The 15278-nt window shown below is 39.0% G+C and overlaps 1 pseudogene; it reads right to left on the bottom strand.

The window, feature by feature from the left end:
- Nucleotides 1–335: 335 nt before the first annotated feature.
- LOC136675459 (polymeric immunoglobulin receptor-like) overlaps nt 336–15278 on the bottom strand; it is a 60380-nt pseudogene continuing 45437 nt past the window's right edge.

Raw genomic sequence — 15278 nt, 5'->3', positions numbered from 1 at the left:
ACTGTAGAAACACACCAGATCCACACCATCAGCTCATTATCATGCTTCAGAAATGTTATTATCATGCTTCAGGAATTCAGGTATGAAATACAGAAGAAATGTGTTATTATTCAGTCGTATTACAACAACAGATCAATTCTACTGCCATGTTTCTGTTCGTAAATGTTGTAGAAGGTCAGGGTTAGTGCCAATTTATTAAACTGGTTTATTTCTAACATGCTTTGTGATCATACCCAATGTGGTCTCACTGATGCTGGGTTTCTCAGACGTAGAGACAGAACTCAAAGCTGTTGTTGCTGTTGAAAAGAAGAAATAAACTGGTTCTAGTGACATAGTTACAGCAGGACGGTCAACAGATATTTTCTGATAGATGTGATCTTACTTGTAGGTCTTTCAGTGACAGTGAGGTGAACAGTAACTCCCACTTCTCCTGCACTGAACCAGTACCAGCCAGCATCACTCTTCTTCAGTCCACTCATCTCCACACTGACCGATCCTCTCCCATCATCACTGATCTGCACTGCTGAATTCTGGGATGTTAAGCAGCTCCAGTATCTAAATCTGCACCACTGCTTCTGTTTATTCTTATAATCAGTTCTGTAGAGACACTGGACACTGACACTGCCCCCTTCCTGACCACTCACTCTGCTGTTTATCACAGACACAGCAGGATCTGAATAAAGAGTCAGAGAATGAGTGCTGTAAACACGTCCTCCATCAAACAAGCTTTAAGTTACAGTGAACAGGTTCTACTTCACACAGAGAGACTTCTTACCTGCACTGACCGTCAGGTACAAGTAATCATAGTCATCTACGGTCCATTTACCTCCAATTTCCACAGCGCACCAATAATATCCAGAGTCAGAGTCTTGGAGACTGTTGAGTTCCACAGTAAACATATTCTGGGTCGGATAATCAGTGACTGATGTATTTTTCCACTTGTGTTTGTACGGGCTACTATTCCACAGGAGCTCCAGTAATACCCCTTACACCAGTATTTAGGGTTTGATTTGTATTGTTCATCATAAAAACATGGAATGGTGAGAGATCCTCCACTTTTTACAGCTACATTCCTCAGTGTCTTCACACTCTCAGACTCTACAGAGAAGAAAACAATTAACACAACAGTACAATTGTACTCTAACAATGTTTAGTAAAAAAAAGTTATTCATGTCTCACGTAAAATAATAATGATCATTTAAATCAGCACACACACACACACAGACACACAGAGGGAGAGACACAGTCTAATGCTGCTATATTCTGTCTCTCTTAGTGGCGGCAGTAACAGCTCCAGCCCTTCAGAGGCTTTACACTAGCGGCTGGAACAATGCTGTTGGATTTGATTGTATTTGGCCACTAAGAGCTTTAGTAAGGCAAGATACTGATGCTGAATGATTAGTTCTGGATCACGAACACCACTCCAACACTTTCCAAAAAGTATTGGGTAGAGTTCCATCTGCCCAGTTGTTTGTTATAAAAGGAACATTATTACAGTTTATTACAGTCTGTCCCTTTCATCAATACAATGTCTCTTATTTTATAGAACAGCAGCAGTTATTGTGTGAGCACTGCCACTGATCAGAAATCTTCAAGGACAGACACGTTATTCAATGCCTGCACATGCATTATGACGTCTTTGTTTTTGTTGCCAGCAGAGACAGTGTTAAAAGCAGAAGTTTCCTTCAACTAAAAACTATTTTTGCCTGTGTGGTTGGTGCAGAAACATGTACAGAGAAATCCCCTCCAATAGAGGATAATACAGGGTGTCTATAGGTTTATTCACACTTCTTCTTTTATTATGAGATTATTAATTAACACATCAGAAAACACATCAGTGTCACTGTAGAGTGAAGAGAATGAGTCTTTTAGACTGAAGCGACACTGTGATAAAAGGGTATTAAAGCACATTTAAAGCAGTGAAAACTGAACAACACAAAGAACACCTCCAGTGCACAGGAATGATGCAGCATTGATCTTACCTGAGATACAGAGGAGGAACACAGAGAGAATTAAAGAACTCATGAGGGAGTAGAAGTGCATCTTTCTGTAAGAGGCTCCAGAGACAAATACTCTTCCTGCCTCTGCAGCCCCACCTCAGAGTTTCTTCCTGTTTTCAGCTCTTGTTGCTGCTGACTGGATCAGTGCAGGGTCCTACACTCAAACACATGAATGAATATTTTAATTTAAACACAGTATTTACCAGAGTGTCACAGCATTGTGCTGAGTGCTGGGGAAAGATCATCATATAGAGGTTATATAGATGTAACAGAGTTAAAATATATGTATTACAACCTAAAACAATTACACAAAGCTATTATTATTAAAGTGGTCTTTTTGGTATAGGGCAGCTGTATTGGGACGTCTCTCCTCCTCTCCTCCTTCATAAAACTCCTCCCCCTTCCCTGCCTCTCCCCTATTTACTCATGTGTAATATGCAGTAGCGGTATTAACATGGAAAGGCATCGGCATCTTACGTTCGCGTGACACTGGCACATGCCAGTAACATCGGCACCTTACGTACGGGTGACAGTGGCATCTTTTTTTTTTTTTTTGGTGACAGTGGCATGTGTCAATGGCATCGATTTTTTTTTTTTGGTGACAGTGGCATGTGTCAATGGCATCTATTTTTTTTTTGGTGACAGTGGCATGTGTCAATGGCATCGATTTTTTTTTTTTTTGGTGACAGTGGCATGTGTCAATGGCATCTTTTTTTTTTTTTTGGTGACAGTGGCATGTGTCAATGGCATCTATTTTTTATTTTTTTTTGACAGTGGCATATGCCTCTGTTTTGCGCAAATGCCGATGACATTGACATCCGTTTTATGACACTGACATATACTCCACTTCATTGTTGAACATCTGCCAGTAGACTAAGTTTAGCTAGCATATGGATGTTTAAACTAGCTATATATTTAACTAGCACACGTATGCTACTAGTATGTAAACGGACCAAACATGTGACATGCTACAAACATAGCATCCCTTATTCGCACACAGTCCACTGTCTCTGTGTTCATGGACAATTGAACTAAAAGTTCTTCACAGTTAGGGGTATACGACGCTCCTCAAAACCACCACCAATTATTATTTATATTATTTTATACAGGTAATGTTAAATGCCGTGTAGTATCATGTTCACTGGTTATCAGTAATATATGGGAAATACATTTTATACTGCTAATATACAATAGAATGCTGTATAGGAATGCTATTAAAAGTGGCAGAGGGCTATACTATAAGGTTTAGTGTGCCTGCGTTCTGGTGCTGCAAGTCTCTGACATGTTAACATTGATACCTTAATTCTATCCTGTATTTATTTTGCTTTTTAGGACACACATTTAAAACACTTGATGGTCTGTTTCATGACATCCAGGCTCACAGTACTTTTCTTTAGAATTCTGTAGAAAGTGTGATGAATGCACCCAGGACCACATCTCTAAAAAACATCTCAAGTATTCTGTTTTTTTTAAAGATGCTAGCAATAGTAAGCAGTCTGTTTCTAATCTGAATTTCTATGTTAATAATGGTATATTTATTTTGATAAATGCTGAGGAAATACTAATGGCCAAAATGTTCCTTTGTGATCAGTATGATTGTCTTATTATTGAGATTAAAAACTTAAAAAATGATGTGCTGTTTATGATCTGTTGTTTTTGTAGACTTTTGATGACTTGTACAGTTAAACTAAATGTTCAGTAGTAATTACATAATGTTGAATTCTTTTTTCTGTCAGATCTTTTCACAGTGCCATGTTTTTGTGCACAAGTTAAAGACTTAAAAAGAAGTCATTAAATAAACACATGGGCTTTATTTTAAAGAAGACATTTAGGGGAAATCTGGATTATATGTCAGTAGAATTGGATGTCAGCACATATTATGAGCCTTCATCAGAAAGTCATACATTGTCTTGGTTGAAACGTCAGCTTTCAAGAATCTGACATGCAGTGTTGTACAAGGCTATTAGAGCTTCACGTGGCATAAAGACATTTTAATTAATCTAGTAGTCCAGTAGTAATGTTGCTTGGCAGCATTGTGGTATGTGGACATCTTGAAAGTGGTGAGTTTGAGGAGTGTCGTATACCCCTTACTGGGAAGAACTTGTAGTTCACTTGTCCATGAACACAGTGACATGACTATGTTTGTAGCATGTCACTTGTTTGGTCCGTTTACATGCTAGTAGCATACGTGTGCTACCCAGTAAACAATTAGCCGTTGATTCGACGTTGAAATAATGTAATGACTGCCATCAACGTTCTCTTAAGGTTGAAAGTGAACGTTGAAAAGACGACCAAGCACAGACATTGAAAAAACGAGTATTAGACGTATTTTGGACGTCCGTTGACGTTATTAATTGGTCCCGAAATAAATTACTTGTATAAAACGCGTTTTGGACGTCCACTGACGTTATCGATTGGTCACCACTTAACTAACTTATTAAGATGGATTTTGGACGTCCATTGACGTTTAAAATATGTGTTTGACGGACAGACTACTTTTAAACCTATTTTGAACGTCCAGGGACGTTCCTTGTTTACTGAGTAGTTAAATATATAGCTAGTTTAAACATCCAAATGCTAGCTAAACTTACTGGCAGATGTTCAACAATGAAGTGGAGTATATGTCAGTGTCATAAAACGGATGTCAATGTCATCGGCATTTGCGCAAAACAGAGGCATATGCCACTGTCACTAAAAAAAAAAAATCGATGCCACTGTCACTCGTACGTAAGGTGCCGATGTCACTGGCATGTGCCAGCGTCACGCGAACGTAAGATGCCGATGCCTTTCATTTACATTTACATTTACATTTATGCATTTGGCAGACGCTTTTATCCAAAGCGACTTACAAAAGAGGAGCTAACATTCGAACTACAGCACAAATTATGCAAAATACCTTACATTAAGTGCAGTATGCCAGGAAGTAATAAGTGCATTATTAAGAAAGACATTCAGTGCAAAAGATACTCTCGGAAGAGCTGGGTTTTCAATGATTTCTTGAATGCAGAGAGGGTTTCTGTTGCTCTGATAGTGCTTGGAAGCTCGTTCCACCAGCGTGGTACCAGAGATGAGAATAGCCTCAACTGACCTGTACGGAGGGTTGGTCGTGTTAGTAGGCGCTCCTTTGAGGAACGGAGAGGGCGGGCGCTAACGTATGGTTTTAAGAGTCTATTGAGGTAGATGGGAGCAGAACCAGTGAATACTCTGAAGGCCATCATTAGTGATTTGAATTTGATGCGAGCAGCTAAGGGTAGCCAATGCAGCTCAACTAATAGGGGCGTGACATGTGCTCTTTTTGGTTGGTTGAAGACCAGGCGTGCTGCCGCATTCTGGATCATCTGTAGCGGTCTCACAGCACAGGTCGGAAGACCTGTCAGGAGGGCGTTGCAATAGTCTAGACGGGAGATTACTAACGTCTGAACGAGGAGCTGTGTTGTATGTTGAGTTAGGTATGGCCTAATCTTCCTTATGTTGAATAGGGAGAAGCGGCACGATCGAGCTACAGCGGTAACATGATCTGCGAAGGTCAGCTGGTCGTCAACCATGACACCTAGGTTTCTTACAACCTTGGTGGGAGCCACTGATAGGGACCCTAGCTTGATGCTGATGTTGTGGAGAATAGCTTGCTTGGCTGGGAGGACCAGTAGTTCAGTTTTGGATAAATTCAATTGGAGGTGATGTTCCTTCATCCATGTAGATATGTCAGAGAGACAGTCAGAGATTCGAGTTGCCACTGAAGTGTCTCCTGGAGGAAAGGATAAATAGAGCTGTGTGTCATCTGCATAGCAGTGATAGGAGAAGCCGTGCGAATGTATGATTGGGCCTAGAGAGGTAGTGTACAAGGCAAAGAGGAGGGGTCCCAGCACCGAGCCTTGGGGCACACCTGTGGTGAGGTGGTGTCGCGCTGATGTTTGTCCAAGCCATGACACACTGAAGGATCGTCCAGTGAGATAAGACTCAAACCAGGAGAGTGCATTGTTCTTGAAGCCCATGTCAGTGAGTTTGTTTAGTAAGATGTGGTGGTTGACCGTATCAAACGCTGCTGATAGGTCGAGCAGAATGAGAACTGAGGATTGACCTGTTGCTTTTGCATCTTTAAGAGCTTCCATTACTGACAGAAGTGCAGTTTCCGTCGAGTGGCCGCTCTTGAAGCCGGACTGGTTCGAGTCAATGTTAATACTGCCTCTCCATGGAGCTTTGGATAACAGGGTCTTTGTGGTCCTCACGGAACACTGCAATATCCGCCAACTCTTTTAAATGGCAACGTGCGAAGTGAGGCACATGTAAGCACTGTAGTCTTCATGGGCAGTTATGGACTGTTGAACAAAGAGTGTGTAAATTGATGACTTATCCAACATCAAACCTAAACCTATCACAATATTGGCTTGAAATCAACTCTTAATTCCCCTACAGCCAATCACAGTCATTTCACAGGGCTTACTCACTCTCACACAGCCTTAAACTACACACCTTATATTCTTTATTGAGTGCAACATACACCAATTACAGAATGCTCCGTCCTCTCTAGGCTTGAACACAGTGAGGTCACTCTGAAATGTGTAACTGTTTTTCTGGATAGTGTTCACTGATGTGTCCTTCACTGGAAGCTGCTTCAGTGGGATTTGAGCAGCTTCTCTCATCTCCTCCAGTATTCAGACACAGGACTGAGGAATAGAGAAGGCTCTATAGGAAAATGCAGTAACATTTAAGGTTTCTGGACACGGCCTGTTCCAAATATCGTGATAAACCCTCTCACTTTATTCCTTCAGTAAGTGAAGGATTTGAGACAAACAAAAGAGCAATGTTTTTAAACTCTGATAATGAGAACTCTCACAATCATTCATTTCTCATTTTTAAATAAAATATATAGATCAGAAACTAGGGTAACATCTTAAAACAAATTCAAATGAACCTGAATTAAGATTTTATTTATTTATGTTTTAAGAATTCACATAAAAAATATAATATTTTAATGAACTGACTGTAACATCACAGAATCATCAAACAATCAAACAACAATCAAAATGTTTTTAACCAGTCCATTCAGAGCAAGAGAGGGTCAGAAACAGGAAGAACACTTCAGTCAAATGTACTTCACTCAGAGGCAGGAAGAGTATTTCTCTCTGGAGCCTCTTACAGAAAGATGCACTTCTACTCCCTCATGAGTTCTTTAATTCTCTCTGTGTTCTTCCTCTACATCTCAGGTAAGATCAATGCTGCATCATTCCTGTGCACTGGAGGTGTGTTCTTCACTCTCTCACTGCTTTAAATACACTTTGATTAACTCACCTGCTCCAGGGTGCAGAGTGGATACTGAATAATAACATTTAGGACGAGGGTGAAATGTGTTTGCTCAGTTATGACCAGTTTATTCCTCTGATATAGTTCTGAATCAGTTCCTGAGTCGGAGTAACACTGTTGTACAATTTGACTTCTTCTCTGTAGAGTCTGAGAGTGTGAAGACACTGAAGAATGTAGCTGTAAAAAGTGTAGGATCTCTCACCATTCCATGTTTTTATGATGAAAAATACAAATCAAACCCTAAATACTGGTGTAAGGGGTATTACTGGAGCTCCTGTGGAATAGTAGCCCATACAAACACAAGTGGAAATACACCAGTCACTGATTATCCGACCCAGAATATGTTTACTGTGGAACTCAACAGTCTCCAAGAGTCTGACTCTGGAGATTATTGGTGCGCTGTAGAAATCAAAAATGGTCCAGATGATGGTGATTATTTGTACCTGATGGTCAGTGCAGGTAAGAAGTCTCCCTGTGTGAGGTAGAACCTGTTCACTGTAACTTAAAGCTTGTTTGATGGAGGACGTGTTTACAGCACTCATTCTCTGCCTCTTTATTCAGATCCTGCTGTGTCTGTGAACAACAGCAGAGTGAGTGGTCAGGAGGGGGGCAGTGTCAGTGTCCAGTGTCTCTACAGAACTGATTATAAGAATAAACAGAAGCAGTGGTGCAGATTTAGAGACGGGCACTGCTTAACATCACAGAATTCATCAGTGCAGATCAGTGATGATGGGAGAGGAGCGGTCAGTGTGGAGATGAGTGGACTGAAGAAGAGTGATGCTGGCTGGTACTGGTTCAGTGCAGGAGAAGTGGGAGTTACTGTTCACCTCACTGTCACTGAAAGACCTACAAGTAATATCACATCTATCAGAAATACTGCCCATATCTGCTGACTGTCCTGCTGTAACTGTGCCACTAACATCAGATTATTTCTTCTTTTCAACAGCAACAAAAGCAGTGACTACAACTTCGTCAACTGAGAAAACCAGCATCAGTGAGACCACATCAGGTATGACCAGAAACCATGTTTGAATTGATCAAATTAAATGAATTAACAGAAAATATGAATGTTTGTCTTTTTAGATTCCACAAGTCTGACCAGAAATTCAGAGTCAAAAACAGCTAATCAGTAAGCACTGAAGTTCTACTACAGCTACACTTTCATACCTTAGTATAGCATGCTTTGCCCCTTACTATTTGCAGAAAAGCAACTCTAAGTTCTACAAAAATACATCTGAGAATGTACAAGGTCCAAGCATGAGATGAAGCATGATAAATGTGAAAATAAAAAACATTCCCCTTATTTTCTCACTGTCCAGTTAAAAAAAAATACAATGATCTCCCTGTGAAGGGCAGCTGCTCTGTTTAAATGATGTAATTAAATAAAAATCCACAAAATGGAGATAAGGATTTTGTAGTGTATACTCTCACAAGCCAAAGACACATTACTAGATAAAAATGCAATTTGTTTACTTCTAGTTCAGTGAGTACAGAAAATACAAGCAACTCTAAGTTATATTTTGTACATCTAAACTTTGTAGACCACTTCTCATCCAGTGTTTCTCCTGAAATTTTCTCCTGAAAATGTTTGTTTGTTTATTTTAAAAAGGTGTTTGTTTTCTGGGAAAGTTTTACAACTAAAATAAAATTGCTCTGCATCAAGCTTTTTTTGTTTAGGGCAATTTTTGTTGTTATCTTTTAAAAATTAATTTTAACAATTTCACTTTCACATCTCAGAATATAACTGCTTCCTCTTGCTACTTGCAGAACAGCTCCTGTTTCTACAGTAAAAGAGGACTCTGAGCGGGTCAACAACTCAAGTGGCAATGCAACAAAGCAAGACAAGTAAATAGAAAAAAAGCACATTCCTATTGTTGTTCAGATTCTGGAGAAACCAAAAGATTTATTATAGATACAATTATATGTGTGTATGTGTGTGTATATGTGTGTGTGTGTTTGGGGGGGGGGGGGGGGGGGGGGCTTCATGGTGTCTTCCTTTTGTTTAATTTATGGTTTTGTTGAATTATTTGCAAAAAAACATGTGCCTACATTCACTGCAGCAATGGAAATGCCAAACTTATCTGGATTCTACTGGCTGCAGGCCTCAGTCTGCTGCTCCTCTTGGTCTGTGTTATGACCTTCATATTGAGGAAAAGGTCTGGTAAGTGTTTGTCTGACATTTCCTTAAAGGCTGTTCAATCTCATTTACACTGTTTTACACTTACATCTCTGTATAATGTGCTCCACTCACTCCATCTCTCTCTCTAACAGAGACCAGAGGGAGGAGTAGTAACTCTACAGATCAAACTGTAAGTGCTGTGACTGATGGGTGGCTTCATGTTGTGTAGAAATTGTATCCCAGACTGGGATTAAGCCTAGTCCTGGACTACATATTAAAGAGGATATACTCAAATACTAAACTTAATCCCTGAGAAACCAGCCCAGAGTGCAGTAGGTAGTATTGTGTAGACACCGGATTTTATTATCTGTGTTTTGTGTGTGTGTGTGTGTGTGTGTGTGTGTGTGTGTACGTGTGCTTGTATCAGGAACCAACACCTGAAGATGCCACACCATACAGCACTGTGATTAAAAATAAGAAAAAGGTAAGACTTCCTAATTTACATTCACCTACGCATCATTGGCACCAAAGATTATTATGAAAATGATTTACCCTCTCCATAAGTCTCGTGTTCTTTCTCTGAAAGTTAGTACATGTGAAAAACTATGTTTGCTTCCATATATTCTCCTTAATCATATGTATTTGTTAAATCAACAGCACATTTGATTTTAAACAAGGTCTTACTGCCCAGATAAATAGATACATTGTCTATCTTGTTTTCTCAGGTGCCTAAAATGTTTGCACCGTACTATAAACATAAAAAACTATTTCATTACTGAAACCAGACTAACTTATCCTGAGTATATAATATCCACAGCTTTCATCAGAAGTGGCTGTGGAAACTGATGCGATCTACATCAATTTAGCCACAGATGCCACAAATACACTTGTAAGTGAACTCTTGAACACAAGCTGTTTTCAGTCACACCTCCGTTTTACCCAAAGGAAGTACCGTTGTCATCACATAGCTGAAAGTAGTGCTTTTGAGGTTCCTCAGCCTTTAGTTTACGTGCTGCAGGAGCTGAGATCCTCCTTTATTTTTAAAATTGTCCCATTTTACAGCTCTCACCAGCTGCTGGAAATGATGCAGTGATCTACAGCAACATGTTTTGCTAATAATCTGTGAGTCACAATACACCATTCTTTATTATTTGTTACACTTTTATGCATTCTGCTCATTGTTTCCGTTTTGTCTGTGTTCATTCCAGGTGCATTCAGAAAACTACAATATAACCATTTGTTAATAGCCATGAAATATGTTCAATAACAACGCTGTCACATGTTACCAACATCTTAGTGTTTCTAACATTATACAATCAAATGTATTAAATATGATACATGATCTTTAAATGTGAGTCTTTCATCATCTAATGAAGAGAAATAACAAAACAATCTTTTATCCTTTTGGGCAAAGAGTTCTGAGTTCTCTACTGAACTGTGAATGAATTGGAATGAAATGCTTTTCCATGCATTTACCAAACCATTACAAAATTGTTGCTATCTTCATGAAAACACAGGAGAAAATATTAAGATATACTTTTTTTGCTCATCTGAAGCAATTCCATGTATGATTTCACAGATGTAGTGTATTCTACCTGTCAGATGCTAATTAATTATAATAAATATTCACATTTAGACAAATTTTCTAAAAGCCTTTTCTGTGCAAAATGTTTTGGTTTAGTTGTAGACATAGATTTTTTGAGACAGATTTAGAGGAAGATGATGATGATACAGGAGTGGGGGAGGTCTGTTGAATGATTTCACATTTAAAGCCAAGTTTCAGACAGTAATCGAAACAACTGCAGTACCTCTGAATATGGAAACATGGTTGTGCAGATAAACAAAAAAGAGCCTTTGTGGTTTTGTTGTTTTTATTACCACCAGTATATGAAATGTAAAAGGTCAGAGAGAAGAACAGAGTACTCATAGTCCAAGGACCTCTGGAGCAGTTTCCCATCAGCTCAATGTTAAGATTTCCTGAAAAGTTCTGAACAGAGACAATCAATTGCTATCGAAAAAAAAAAAAAAATTGGTAAATGCCTAAATATGATGCATTCAGAAATTATATGTTCCAATATTTTTGTTTGATTTTTAGTTAAAGAGTCACATAATGTGTGATTTTCAAACAAATCTGTTTAACTGTATTATTATTTTATATGTCAGGCTTTAAAGGGTTAAAATCCTGTGAGAAAATGAGCAGTAGTTTTCTGAGTGGCATACTTTAACCTGGTTTGTGTTTGTAGGGTAGAAAATGGCACAGTTTGTTTGTACTGTAATTTAACACACAACTCAGATGTTCTGTTATAAAAAGAAAACAATGTTGACAGAATTTCTCAGAAATGTTCAGTATGTTTTTACTATTTTACAAAGTACAAATATTTGATACATGCCCCAGTTGTTAAATGTGGTCCTTTGGTGGAATAAAACACGTTTAACCAAAGAAAACTGGTTACGTTTCTAAACTCAATTAAGAAGTTTTATTTTCTAGAAAATGCACAAATTTACTAAGATATATATACAGAGCGTCAAAGTTTAATTATTGTTTTTATTTTTGGTAAAACACACACACCTGGCTGCCCACATGATGTAAAAATGTCGACTCATTAGACCAGGCTACCATCTTCCATTGCTCCATGGACAAGTACTGGAGGTCTGAGTAAACACTTTCAGCAGGGTCAGAGGTCAGCACAGGGTCTGTATATTTGAAATGAGGTGAAGTGACTTACTCTGTTTACTCCCCAACTTTTGTATTTTGAGGGCAATAGGGAAGCGTGGGTTAAGATGTGCCAGTGGATATGTTGACTCTCCCACTTTATCTAGAGCTGCTTTTCAATTTTGCAAGGTGAAATAGGAGTGGCCAGGTAAAACCAGAATTAAAACGCAGGGATATGTATCCATTAATTTTAATTGTCATGTGACCATACATTTCTTCCAATCTGTGTAAAGGATAAGCACAGGGGAGCTACACTGGCAGGTATGGTTGCTACATCACAGTGAATTATTTTGGGTGATTTACTAATACTAAAAATCATGCATATAGTTTATCTAAATATTAGCCTGAACTGCTAACAATGTATTTTCATAATGATGGCTATGGAGCAAAGTGAGTGGTAAATTGAGCCAGTGGGGTGTTGTGCTGAAGATCATAGCAGCAACTCAAATGCTGGAAGCACTGCAAAGATGGCAAACATTGATTGAATGAAATATTGAACAGTCTTTTTCACTGGTCTTCAAACTGTAGCTATTGGTTTGTTGACAAGTTTCCAAAAATAAACAAGGTTGGTTTACATTTCACAATCATCGTGGCAATGTTAATTTTGGCAGCAGGTTTGTTTAAATTTAGTTTTACACTTTATTAATACTAATTCACTTCTTATTTAGTTTTATTTAACAATATATCTTATTAATCAGTTTCTGAGAAGGTTAAAACGTTGTTATTATACAAATATTTTCAGAAATGCAAACATTCATTCATTCATTCATTCCAACTGCTTATCCAGTTCAGGGTCAGGGATGATCCAGAGATTACACGGAATCATTGAGCTCAAGGCAGGAACATACTCTGGACATAGCGCCAGTTCATCACAGGGCACCACACACTCACTCACACACTCACATGGATGCTTTTCCACAACCAGTCCATCTATCTGCGAGTTTCGAGTTCTACCTACAGCCAGTTTCAGACACCCATTTTAAACTACGCAGCCTGCGGAATTCACCTAAAGAAAAAGAAAACACACAAACATTGACAGTGTCATTGATGCGCTGCACAATAGCGTCCCCGTGTGGAGCAATCCATAAATGTGTGTGACTGTGAGAAATGCAGCCGTTATGTTGCCCGCCTGCAATAACACACACACATATAGACATTATCAGCACCGAGTGTACACGAAGAAAATACTTTTATTATTTAATGTTTCTCTTCCACTTTAAATTGTACAGAATTTACTTGCTATATTATTATATATGGAAAGATATATTAAAATAGGGAACAGGAATGTAAAATGGATTCAGTCTCCTATAAAAAGCCACCTCAGCCCCAGAATGTACCCAGAAGGTGAAAGTTAAACACTGATTAAAATGTCAAAGTGCTGCACCATTTAAAGCGGAAGTAAATTTAGCAAATCTCTGTAAATATTGAAGCACTAAGCTGTGGAATATCAGCTTCATTCAATAAATCAGTTCTGCTAATGATATTAAAGATTTAAATTCACTGTAAATCTGTTCAGTGTCGTAAACATCCATGATTAAAATTTTATACAAAGAATATTGGGACGGCATGGTGGCGCAGCAGGTAGTGTCTCAGTCACACAGCTCCAGGGGCCTGGAGGTTGTGGGTTCGATTCCCGCTCTGGGTGACTGTCTGTGGTGTGTTGTCCACGTGGGTTTCCTCTGGGTGCTCGAGGTTCCTCTCACAGTCCAAAAACACACGTTGGTAGGTGAATTGGCGACTTAAAAGTGTCCTGTGAAGGTCTGGCGCCCCCTCCAGGGTGTATTCATGCCTTGCGCCCATTCCAGGTAGGCTCTGGACCCACCGCGACCGTGAACTGGATAAATGGTTACAGATAATGAATGAAAAATAATATAAAAGATAGGAAAATTCTCTGCAAAACATAAACTGGAATATTTTGATTATTCTGAACATTTTAAGAATATTGTGAATATATTTAAATAATCTGAAACAGCAAAAACTATTTAAAGTGAATAAAATGCTATTTAGGGAGCTTTGAATAATACAAATATTTTGTTCAAATGTCAATACGTTATTCATTAATTTATTGTCTGTAACCGCTTATCCGGTGGGTCGGGAAACTACCTGGAATCACTACAGGTGCAAGGCGGGAATATACTCTGGAGGGGGCGCTCTCACATTCACTCACGCCTGGGCACTTATTGAGTAACCAATCCACGTACCAGCGTGTTTCTGGACCGTGGCAGAACATCGGACAAAGGAACCCACCAAACTCCTCACAGACCGTCACCCGGAGCGGGGCTCGACCCTGAAGCCGTGTAACAGTGACACTGAGGGGTTTCGCCACCGTGCCGTCGGTCAATACATTTTACTGGTTTAAATAATGAATTCACAACTACGGCAGTTCACACTCAGGCCAGCAGGAGGCAATACACTGATGATATGGTCTAAATTGCACATACTTGTCGGCTCTTGTGTGTGGTGTGTTGGTAATTTGGGTGCTTAGCTTACCTTTTTTTTTTTTTTTTTTTTTTTTTTTTTTTTGAGGCATTATTAACGGAACAATAAATCATTCGACCTGACCCTGTGGTATGGAAGGCTGGATCTATATGATCATGTATATGTTGTATTTATGATGATCAACATGCATAAGTATCAGAATGAGTCATGATGCTTTTACAGGGTATAGTATCATAATTATTCATCATGTTGTTATATATAGATCACTGAATGTCACAGCACTAAAAGCACTCCAGTGAAAGATGTGGCCTGCATTTCCTGAAAGATTCTCACTCTTTTAGTAAACAGTGAGCTTGAGGTGCCCGCCTGTGACAATCTCATACAAACTCAACAGAATATCTAATCCTTTTCAAAATCACACTTAAGGCACATAACCTCTTTCTTTCACTTGCCCCTGAAACATAAAGCCATAGTCATCACTGTTGGGAAGGAAGTAATGCTCAAAACTTGTAGAAGTTTACTTAGCTCATGTCATAGAGTCAAAATTTTACACTTGACTCATGAAGCATTTTTATTGGTCCATTCATCAAGCAATTTGCACACAACATAAAGGGCAGCTCATCCTTCATTCATTCATTCATTGTCTGTAACCACTAATCCAGTTCAGGGTCGTGGTGTGTTCGGAGCCTGCGCGGAATCACTGGTT

Source organism: Hoplias malabaricus, chromosome X1 (assembly GCF_029633855.1).
Source record: "Hoplias malabaricus isolate fHopMal1 chromosome X1, fHopMal1.hap1, whole genome shotgun sequence".
Classification (NCBI taxonomy): domain Eukaryota; kingdom Metazoa; phylum Chordata; class Actinopteri; order Characiformes; family Erythrinidae; genus Hoplias; species Hoplias malabaricus.
The sequence above is the reverse complement of the archived record's forward strand: the minus strand, read 5'-3'. Positions and strand labels throughout refer to the sequence as shown.